Source organism: Condylostylus longicornis, unplaced genomic scaffold (assembly GCF_029603195.1).
Source record: "Condylostylus longicornis isolate FDR11 unplaced genomic scaffold, ASM2960319v2 ptg000039l, whole genome shotgun sequence".
NCBI lineage: Eukaryota > Metazoa > Arthropoda > Insecta > Diptera > Dolichopodidae > Condylostylus > Condylostylus longicornis.
Window position 1 is genome coordinate 286333 of NW_026578008.1, and position 12898 is coordinate 299230.

General features: G+C 23.9%; 1 protein-coding gene across 1 annotated transcript in view; it reads right to left on the reverse strand.

Moving 5' to 3' along the window:
* The window catches only part of LOC129609442 (uncharacterized), a 34476-nt gene extending 25504 nt beyond the window's left edge, over positions 1-8972 (reverse strand). The window contains exon 1 of the mRNA XM_055521355.1: positions 8894-8972. The gene's annotated coding sequence lies outside the window, so the exon portion shown is untranslated. The remainder of the gene's footprint in view (positions 1-8893) is intronic.
* Positions 8973-12898: the final 3926 nt, after the last annotated feature.

The following is a 12898-nucleotide window of genomic DNA, read 5'->3' on the forward strand; positions in this document are numbered from 1 at the left end:
TAAGTACAAATTGAAAAAAAAACATGAAGTAAAATTTAGAATAATCAAAAATCGTTTATAGATCGGATTGGAGGTCTTTCAGAATTTATTTATAATGTATTTGAATTAATTGATATAGTTTTAATGATTTCTAGATAGGACGGTGTAAGAAAATCCAAAAATTTTATTAAAATAGTTTTATATGCAAGCGCATATGAGCTTCTCTAGGGCCTTATGTGAAAATATGAACTAATTATTTATTGTAAATATTTTACATCTTCATTCAATAGTTGTTATATAAGGGGTCTAAAAAAATATAAATGTAATAAGTATGAATGGAAATGAATTAAATAAAATTTTGTATATACATTAAAATATGTGCTTTACCATGCACATAATTTCTAATTTCGAAAGACGATTTTTCTAAATTGGAAGGCGATAACTTTCAAGTAAGAGACGGAAGATATAGTTTAATGGAAATAAATTTCTTGTTTTAGTATTTACTAACTTTTAAAATTTTAGATTTCTAATCGAATTTTGTGTAGAAGCCAGAAATTGTAAGCAAATTCACTGAAGCCCAAATATCACCAATTTTAAAAATTTAACTGGCTCAAGCAACAAAATTAATCAAAAAACTCATTTATATCCTATTGAATTTGTGTAAGCAATAAAATGGAAAGCGCTCATTGCTTATTTTTGTATAATTGGAAAAGTATTTTTATTTCCCAAGCAATAAAGGCAATTCCCAAGCAATAAAGTTTTTATACTAAGAGAAATGGATAAAAATGTTTCTCTAGGCAAACTCCAACTTTCTATATGTAAACGAGAGCACAAAATTTTTGTAAACAAACCCACGAATCGGACAACTGACGAACTAATAGAAAATAATTAACAGAATAGCTATTGTTAGAAATGTGTTTAAAATTAAAAAAGGAAAATATAAAAATTCCAAAAAAAAAATCACTTGAGGTACCTGCTATTTGAGATCTGAGATTCAATTAATATGCTCAACTAGTATAAAGGGTTCTTAATGAAAAACAAAATTACTAGTTCAAAGATTTTTCTTAGCAAAATTCAATTAATTATAAAATACTTTGGTTGCTCGAAATTAAGTTATTAACTTTGACTACAATTTATGCATATATGTACATACATATGTACACTGTACAGTATTAATTAATAAAGTGTATATTGCTCGGGGATCGGGAAAGAAAAGAGTACAAATAACCGTGAAAAATCATTTCTTTTTTTTACCTTCTTTTGTTTTCTTTTTTTGTGTGCGGTTGTTCTTAAAACGTTTTTTTGCTTTCATTCTTCTCATTTTTTCGTTTTGCTTATTCTTATTCTTTAAATACACCTTAAACAAAAAACTTACAGTTTTCTTTATTTTTTCTTTTTATTTAACCTAAAATCATAGGTCCCCCATTAAAAAAATCTTAAAGCAAAAAAAAATATACACACATTCATATGCATATGAGTAAATCTATAAGAGACACGCGGCATTATTGTAATGAACTTGCCTACAAACCGTTGAACGTTACACAAATACAATATGCACATATTATGTGTATAGCTTGAGCATAAAAAATGAAACAAAAGAACAATCTAGAAATTAAAATATGTAAAAACTTACATTGTATATACGTATGTGAATTGAATGACGCGTTTTTATATTGATACATGGGTATAAATGTTAGTATATATACAAAAATACAATATACATACATTATTTACAATTTTTACACTAAATAGTCGGGGCAAAATAACAGATGTATAGCATCTTAACTTGGTTTTTTTTTTGCATTACGTATAAAAACAACAACATATGACTACAGTACCTGTTAACATGATTAACACAGTAATTTATAAAAAAAAAATCTCGATTTTTCATTATTCTTTTTACATTGCTTATAACATTGTAATATTTAGTTCTATATCAATAATCAGGCATATTGAACATTTTTTTTATTAAGACGTGCAACTAACTCTTATTCTAATTTAATATTGGACAAGGTATCACAACGGTTCTAATTTAATATTGGATTATAGTGGTACCAAAACGGGTATCCTCTGAGAGCCGCATCTACCAATCTAACCTAATATCGAATAAACGTTGGCATATATACTGCTCGATTACATTATCGAACAGTTAAATATTTGTCAATAATTCATTAAACACTGAACATCGAACATTAAAGAAAAATCGCATTTTAATGTTTATTATATTTTTATGTTTGCAAGTAATGAGAAACACTTTTTGAAACCAGGACACAAATTAATAATATTGGAAGGTATGGTTGCGGATATTGAACTGAACAGAAAGATAGAATATAATATACTACTTGGAGGTGGGTTCGAGTTCTTTTGGAATGAAATTTCAAAATTTTCAAAATTTGTTAAATTTTTTATGTGCCTATGTTTTGGTTTTCAATTTAAGGTTAAGGTTTGATTTTTAATTTTATATGAACGCCTCACTTGAAAACTTCTTAGTTTGTTCTTTTTTTTTTTTTAATTTTAGTTTCGAACCAATTTTTCACCTCATTTGAGAGTTCAATTCCAATTCTGAGGCCTGAGAATCGAAAAAAAAATTTTTTTTTTTTCTTTTTAAATTTATTGCTTAATACATTCCGCCAAAAACGGACACTAATGCATATACATACATAATTGAGAATTTGAATTGTTGCTTTCCTGCAATTTTCTAAATTTCTCATATTATTTTAAAAACAGATCTTTATAGAGCTTAAATCAACTTTAAATTTTCAATAATTAAAACATGTACGTAAAATTCTAGCTTAAGTCTTAAATCTTCTTTTGCATAAGTATACAAATTTGAAAAAAGTTTATTTTTGCAAATTGGTAATAAATTCAATATTCAAAATTTTCCTTTTCTCTATATACTTTAATACTTTACTTATAATGGAAAAATTTCTGTTAACAATAATTGCAGAAGAAATAACAGATGGTACCAGGTCACCTAGAGAAAATATTCCTGTATATAATAGAAATATTATGAATCAAATTTTAAAATGTTTACGATTACTGGCATTTTACTACATATTATGCTATTCTGATTGAACAATTAATATTATGCGAGAATTAACAAAAATGTACACTCATTGTTTTTTTTTTTTTTTGTAGACTTATGTATCTTTTATAATATTATAAAGGTTACAATTAAAATGAAATTCAATTATTGTGTTATTCTTGATTAATCTATTTTCTATATAGTGATTTTGTAATTAAAAATATAGTATACAATAGTAAATAGAAGAATTTTACTTTAGTAAGTTGCAAATCTATTTTTAGAACAAGACTAAGATATTTAGATGAAAATAAAGGGAAATGAAAATTTCTTTTCATTTTCGGTTTTAGATAAAATTGAGATTGAAGATAAAATATCTTTTAGGTCTAGGTATAAGTACATACTGTTATACGTAAACTTACGCATATATGTATATAATTTAATTAAAAAGCAAAAAAAAATAAGAGTTAATTTAAAAAAAATGAAAATTTTATAATGTAGTAATTATTTTTAATAATACATTAAATAAATAATTGTTATTCAAAGTATCAAATACATAAATACGTATATGTAAAAGAATTGACCCAATTAATATGTACATAAATCTTTGTTTAGAAATTTGAGTCTTAGCAAAACTCAATAATACTCGGTTCTGGTTAATTTTAGTTAGAGAATCGGTCTGATTTTATAATTTTAAAGAATTCTTGAAATTTTACTTGGAGTTTCGCAGAAAATTGAAATTGAAGTAAACTATTAATTAATACTGAAAAATGTATTTGAAATACTAGAGAATATCAAATTTTTTACTCAAATTGACAACGGAAGCTGATTGCTGACTTTTCTACTTTCAATTCTATTGTTTTAAGGTTTAAAATTTAAGAATTTCTAAAATTCTAAATTTGCAAATCAATTGTAATTTTAATCCTTAATTTAAAATATTTTTTAAACAATTTTTTCATTTAAATTTAATTATCTTGAAAATTTATTTTTTTAGTTTAGAATTTTAAGAGCTACTCACAATAATACGTCATGTTATTGAACTTGCAAGGTATAATACTTTATAAAATTTCTACATATATATTTTAGCAGCAATTCTACTATAAGGCCCCAATAACGATAGTAAATACTTTATTAATTAATAAGGAAATTATTTCTATTAATAATATTAAACTATATATTGTTAATTTTACTATTTAATAAATGAATTTTGGTAATTTTGCAAATTTAAGTGGTTAAATATAATGGAGGATAAAATTACAACCCGTAATATAATTGACTGGAATTTTGCATTTTTGCAAGTACAATATTTATTGGTACATAATATTTTTGTGTAAAAATCCAATATTATAATAGAATTTTTAAATTTATTTCTTTTAAAAAACAAAAAAAAACTTCACCAACATTTAGCATATTTCCATTTTTCCATATTTGTACTTAGGTCATATTTCCTATAATTTATTTTTGAATTCTTAGCACGTTTTGGGATGAATAACTGAAAATATTTTTTTTAACATATCTAAAAATACACACTTAGTGTAAGTATATTTCATAAATTATTCCATATATAGATATATAGGTTGATAAATAAATCAAAATACAATAATAAATCTTCAAAATATTTAATGCTTATGGCTGGGATACTACATACATTATTCAGTTAATTTAGAAAAAGTTCAACGGTAAAAAACAAATTTTTTTTATTAATACAATAATATTAAATGTATGTATGTATGTAGATAATATTTTTTTAAATATTTGTTCATAAAAATTTAAACGTGATTTGTTTGTTATAACAAGTGATTTTTTTTTAACTGTTATAAAATTTTCATGTTTTAATATTAATTTTTGACAATTCACACATGATTCTTTACAGTTTTTCGACGTAAAGTCGATTCAAGGCGTGAAACTGATTCACCTCTAAATTATTATATCATAGCAAAAATTATATGAATTCAGAATGTGTTACGTACATGCATTGATTTTTCATACTGCATTTCCCAACTGGTCTGAGAATTCACCTGAAATGCTTTTATATACTATTTTTGGATGTAAATGATATTTTTTGTTTATACCGATCAATCGCAATCGATTGCAACTTTAAAAAACAAGATTGAATTGCTGATATTCGAGTTGAAATATACGAAAAATTGTATAAAAATGGGATCGTTCGAATACCAACTATACCTAAAACGAAATCGAAACCAACATTTACATATAATTATATTTAAAAACTACAACTTAAATGGGAGATCAATAACTCCGAATTCAATTATTGATTCAACCGAAAATTATATAAAAATCTACAATATTGTAGATAAAAAAAGATACAAAAAAATAATTGCTATAAATAGAAAATCACCCATTAACTCACACTTAAGATTAAATAATTTGAACAAAATTAATTCAATGTTAACCTAATCTTTTTATTTCAGTCGTGATTATCATTTTAATAGAAAATATTTAACAAAAAATATTATTTGTGTATCAAAATCCAACCGAATAACACCATTTACAACGGACAATTTACAAAAATATATTTCTACTTATATAGAACACTATTAAACAAAATCTCTTCAGAAATATAGGATTGCAATTTATTTCAAGATTTAAAAAAAAAATCGCGAGAATTAACTTCACTAATATATATTTCTTATTTTTAGGACAATTGAAGTTCTTATATTAATTTGCAACTGCAAATTAAATGAAGGCATGAAATCGGACTTAGAAGACCTATACAATTTATTTCAATACAATCGAATTCAAATAATTGCCTAATATATGTAAGTAATGAAAAATTAGAAAGCAACTTAGGAATTACTTGCAAGATTTACAAGTTCGAGCAATTATATTGCACCCCTAATTAAAAGTGGCTATTCTTAAATACTTATATATGCAGCAATATTTAAAAAAAATACCGACTACGTTAATACTGTAATATGAAGTTTTTGATACTGAAGCATATAAAATGGGATTCTAAACCTCACAGGAACGTAATTCAACAATGGAATTTCTAATATTATCAACAAATTTTATTATTTACCAAGGTTTTCATTTTTATATCTAAATAAGACTTTTTATATCAACTATAAACATACATACATATACATAAGTATATTTTGGATCAAAAAAGATTACAATAATCTAGTAAGAAAATATTTATCTTAACATAGAATATAAATCTAAGGTTGTTACCAGGATATTCTTTAATTTTCTTAATATTTTATTTGATTTAATAATGTTGTAGGTAGGTATATGTAATACCTTAATTGTTTGTTTAATTTTAAGAGGCAGGAAATACCTATGTAAACAAAATTATATGCATTTTATATAAATTTATTATAGATAATTATGTTTGACATACTTAAATATTTGAAATGTTTATGTACAAAAAAATTTTCTTCAAAGATTTATAGTATAGTGCAGTCTAGTCCTTACATGCTTATATTCATAATTTTTATATAGTCATTGTTCATTGTTTCGTTATAATGGCAATATTAAAGATATTTATCTTCTTTGTTCGAAATATCTTTGAAATATTTCCCCTACATTGTAATAATTGAGGCTTATCAAATGGTTGTGCTATTTTAAAAGCATTACATTGATTACATTTTGTAAATTAATCAATTTTTGATTTGGCAAAATATACCCGATTTTTATAACATGTCTGTTAATATTATAAAACAAAAATAATTCAATGTATATAACTTTTCTATATTTCAACATTAAATACTAAATATTCCAAATTTTCAGTTCAGTTCTAGAATAATTTTAACTTGTAGTACGTTCGTAGTACGTTCGAAAATTCATGCTACATTCACTGAAAATATAGATCGTTCGGAAATTACTAGCTGTATTAAAGTGCGTTCAAAAAATTTAATCTGTAATAAAGAAATTTCAGAAATGTAGCGCAGACCTCTAGTTTAATTATCAGTTAAGGGAAATTCGGCTTAAAACCACACTGAGTATAAAACTAAATGCACTTTACAGCAGTTGGTAACCATTATTTATTGTACTTGTTAATACAGAATTACAATATTTTTATAAAAATTCTAAATGCTTTAAACACTATAAGCGTATATTATAAATGCTCATAACATAGTTTATTAATATTCCAAACGCCTAAGTATATGCAAATTTCAATTTAACAAATAAAACGATAATGTACGTAGGGCGTACAAAAAGTGTAAAATAACATTAATGTAATTTCAACCTTTAACTGCAATGCAATTTTTAATTCTAAAATAAGGTAAATTACAGATTAAATTCCATTTATGAAGGTAATCGCGAATATTACGAGTAAATATATACCTATTTAAAGAAAGTAACTTTATTAGAAATTAAAATGAAAAAAAAAGGAAATAGAAAATTTAAAGTAATTTTATTAGAAAATAATGGTATATAGTTCCCGTACCATAAGTACCTTCATAATATCATAATTAATATGGGTAGATAAGGTACCCATTTATGGCATTTAATATTTCTCTAATACAAAATAAACTTATTTACACAACCTTATGTCTGTATTTAATAAATAAAATTTAACATTTTTATGTACACCTATATATCACTTACATATAGAGATAGAATATATTTTTATATATATATTTTAAATCTTCACTTGTACATAATGTATTAGATGATTTAAAGGTACAACAAATCCGAAAACCAAACAAAAAAAAAAGAATTTCACTCAAACATTTTTAAAACCAGTTTTTCTTTCTTTCTAAAATGAACAAACAACAAAACGGAAAAATAAAAATAAAAACACAAAAATTTGTACTAAAGGTACAAATATTTTTCTATATACTTAAATATAAGTTTACTATATATAGTAAATTACTATATTAGTACTTACTTACAAAAGGTATTTTTTCAAAAAAAAAATTTCTCTAATACTTTTTTGTATTCTACATGTAGAATTTCATCTATGTGTGGTAATAAGTATGGCAAGTAAAATACTCACTATAAAACTTTTAATTAGAGATTATATAAGAAGAATGATGTAAATTCCTATTATAACAATCACTGAGGTTGTAATTCTAAAAATGTAAAAAAAAAAATATGTGTATAAGGGCCAAAATTAAAAATCATATTTTTCGAATAAAAATTTCTTAAGAAATCGATGCATTACTTAGACTTTGAAATTTAAAGTCTACATGAAGGACTTGAAAATCACTTTATATGAGAGGGTACACACACTGTCAGAATTATAACACTTTCATATTAATATAATTCTTTCGGAATTTTCCCATTATCGTAAAAATTGCAATTTTAACAGGATGCCTATTTGAAATTTTTGAAATAGAAAAAAGAAGGTTTCATTAATAGCTTAGAATTATTTATAGAAATTTTTAATATATCCTAGCCAAATACATTCAATTATATACTATAACAAATTTTCTTTTGCGGAAAATTCTTACAGAATTTAGAGAATTGATACTGACAAACATAATTTCTGAATAAATAACTCAGTTATATTTTAATAAGTAATAAGCCATGAGTTTCAAGTCAATATTACATTTATTGTTTTTTACTAAAATAACAAAGAAATAAAATTTAATACGGTCTCGTGATTGTAGACTTAATCTGAAATTAGGAGGAGGAGCAGACGGTAATTTATTTGCAGTGCTCATGCCCAGCTTTAGCATGGAAAAGACGGAAGCTACTTGCGAATAATGGACATTTTTGCGAATTATGAATCTGGCGAATGTATATTCCAGGGACCTAAACCGATTTATAAAGAACTCGGGCTGGTTCACATGAGGGTTGGGACATGTAGATCTAGCAACCAAAACCTAATACATATAAACTTGAGTAATTCAGAAATAGCTGTGGTAATAAAATTAAAAATTATTTTCTTTTAATAAAATTAAAATTAAAATATAAACTTACTTTTTATAATTATTTAATTATTCGAAATTTTAATATTATTCTTAGGTATGAAGAAGTGCTACACATTCATACATTTAGCTGTGCTATACAGTAAATTCTCAATATATGATAAATACTTTTGTTATATTAACAAAAAAATATTATTTTAATTACAATGTGTGTAGGTACAGAGGTTTATACTATGCTTGTATTCTTAACAAAATTGTTCCTTTTAAATATAAAATACTTATTTGTTAAAATTCTGAAGAAAATAATGAAATTTTTATATTAATTTTTATTAATTTGTTTTTTTTTTTTTTTTTTTAATGTCCAGAAAATTCCAATGAAATTTTTCTTATTTTTTTAATAATTTTTTTGTTAATTATTTTTTTTTCCCGTTTTCTTTTGTAAAATCTTGTTATTTTAACAAATAACAAGCCGCATAAGAAAACCAAAAATTTTTTTATAATTTTTTTTTTTTGTTTAATCCTATAAGTATAATGAAGGCAATAAAAGTGTTAACTTTCTTTGAAAGTAACTTACTTGCCTGTTGGTCTGCCTGTCACTTAATTGTGTAAAAATTCACAAAAAGGAAAAAAAAAAAATTCACAAACGAATTTTGTATGTGTGTATGTAGTAAAATAGCACTAAAAAAAATTCAATTTTTTTGCTTATAAATTCAAAGAAAAAATTTTTTTTTAATTGTTTTTCCAACACAATCTTCAACTATAATAAAAATTAGAATTAAAATTATTTCACTATTTAATTTTTTAATTTTATTTTATTTTTAATTAATTTTTTTTTTATTATTATTATAACAATATTTCTTATTCTTTCATACAATATATAACACATAAAAGGTGAAATTTTTATATAACACATAAAGAGTCATTACATATGGTCAAAAAAAAAAAAAAAGAGCACCCAAAAAAAACAAAAAATATGTAAAATCTTTGGTTTTTTAAAATAATGCAATTTATTTAAAGAGAACCGGAGAAAATAAGCAAGAAAACAGAAAACATTCAAAATCAAAATCACTTTACATTTATTGTTTTATACTAAAAATATAATATTTTTTTTTTTTTTACTTAAATAAACCGTTTTTATTATATATAAACACAAATACTGTATACATATAAAATATTCACAAAATGTTTAATTAAACATTCAAGATATACGCCGCGAATAATGTTAGTAAGTCTATAGATAAACTCGAATAGTACAGTAAACCCATAAAGACAACAAACCAAAATATTAACACAATATTCTTAAAAAAAAAAAAACCAAAAGAACAGCAAAACGGTTAAGTTCTTCCTTTTGCCTTGTCTTTTTTTTTGCACGCGAACACCACCAAACATTTATTTGTATAAGATCTTCATCTGTTCAACGATAAATCAAGACTGTTTTGCTTCCTATATGATCGTATTACTTATTGTTTAACATAAAATATATAATTTTGCGCTACATATATGTATATACAGTGGAGTTAGAGTAACTAATAACGAAACAACTCTAATAATGTGGTTTTTTGTCTGTTGAACTTAAAATTTATTTTTATTTTTTTTTTTCATTTCTTTTCATTTCATTTCTTTAATTTAAATCAAAAGAAAGAGTATATAAAAGTAACAGAAATAGAGTTGGGTCAAATCAAAATAAATGCTTGAAAAGTAGCACATTTCCTTCTAACAAACAAAAATAATGCTACTTACATACATACTTTCCTTCATATACCAAAATGTTTCTTATGATTGCATATATTTAGGATGAGACAAATAAAAAATTAAAATGGTTGAATACAGGAGTTAATTACGTGAGTTAAGATAAAAAATTAGTTAAGATATTTTTGATGGTATGACATTTACCGTTTAACTTTCTAAATTTATAGAAATTTGTAAAAGTTTACAGTTTTGGAAATATAAATTGTCGAAATTCAAATAATATTAAAATATTAAAAAGCGAAAACTTGAAAGTGGATGAAGATGGGAAAAAATTTTCTTCTAACGAAATAGGCTATTTATTAGTACCTATAGAAGCTACTAATATTTCAGACTCCTACAAGATATCGTAAATGAAGCAAAACAAATGAAGTAAACAAAAATATGAAGAAAACGGATTTTAGATAGCGTTTAATTTTAATGGCCATTTTGTTTTAATTTTTTTTTTTTAAAGTTAAACTATAGGTACTATGACGTGGTAGTAGAAGCCAGAAACTATACTTTTCGGTATTTCCAATATTTAAAAACTGTTTGTGATTTCGTTACAACAATTAGTATAACAATATCAATTTTAAGGAGCAAAAAATTTTAAAGGGATGGAGGAGACAGGTAAAAGTTTTCTTCTGCGGAAATAATTTTCTAGTAAACACTTACATATTTATATATAAAATTTCAGCTTTTTACCTTAAAGGGTGTTGGAGTTTCAAAAACAGACACACAGGCAGACAAAATGAAATTAATAAGCACTTTTTTTTTCAAATTTTTTTTTTTAGAAAAGTACTTAAAAAATAAGAAGTTAAGAAATAACAAAACTAACATCATGAATCTGGCAATCTGCACTTATATAAGTAATAAATATTGTTGCTTTAACTTCGTCATTATTGTGAATATTTATATACTTAGAAAAGTAAAGAAAGTATTTATGCATATTTTGTCTGTGCTAACAAGGCAAAACATCGTATATATAATGTGTAAAAATTAATATTTGTGAGTATATCAAACTTAAGGATTTAAAGCTGTTATTGGAAAAAAAGTTGATGGGATCTACTGATGGTGGTAATGATTGGAGTTGATGAGATAGCATATACATATACATACTTTGTTATTACCACTTTCTAAATGGCAATCGGAGTTAATAGGTTTATTATGTATTATGCTGACAAATTCACAAATTTACAAAATTTTTTTGCGCTTCTCAACTTGCCATTATTTGATATAATGTAAGGTAAATGGATTTAATCACCAATTTTTTTATGTAATGGCGTCATTGTACAGTATTCTAAAAGAAAGTATTATAATTCAAAATTATTTATATACTTTTCTTTATACTTTACTTTATTAATTCGTTTACTTGTCACATTTTTTATTTTCATTTGCTATATTTAGATTTCATGTCGAATTCATAAAAAAATCTGGAGAATTTTTTCATACATAGTATTAAACAGTAGTACTTGCAAAATTTATTAGCGAATTCGCCTTACATTGTAAACCTATGTAAAATTATTTTTTTTAAGGAATACATGTTATAGTTATTACCCAGGCCATTTACTTCTTCAAGGTAACAAAAATATCCAAAAGTTAAAACACACATTTCTGCATATCTACCGTATGGTTTCGTTACTGCAGTCTGTAATTAAAACCAAGTTATAATACCAACTGCGAGGTTAATATTTTTATTCATTTTTCCTCATTTTCGGCTTGCTTTATGTATTTGTTGCTTGCAATTGATTCGATTATTCTAATATATTAATTTTCTTTTTAGCGGGAACTGATGACTTCGGCAATTTTGAATTATTGCCACAGAATAAAAAGTTTATAATGTATGTGTGATGTTGGTGAAAAAAAATATATTGAATATTCTATATATTTGTACAAACATACATTATGGTAATGGTAACATTTTGTTAAAACAAAGAAATAGAAAATAAAAATCAAAAGCACAACACAGAATCAGACACAAACAGAACAAGAAGAAGATGAAGAATACCATAAATTTGTTAAAGAAAAAAGGTGAAATAAAACAACACAAGAGAGTTGAATTGGATTTGAAATTGTTGTTGCCAATTCGTATAGAGCATAAGAAAAGAAATAAGAAACGTTAAAACTTATCGTACATAATTATAAAGCAAATTAACTTTAAAATGAGAAGAAGAAAAAAAAATTTGACTAGTAAAAAAAAAAAGGTGCGATCTTTAAGTCTCTCTATACTGTTTTAATATTATGTGTATAGGTATAGGTACATATTTATGTATATATAACAAATATTTGTACATAATATACTTAAAGGTATGCGCTTTACAGATTTTTTTCA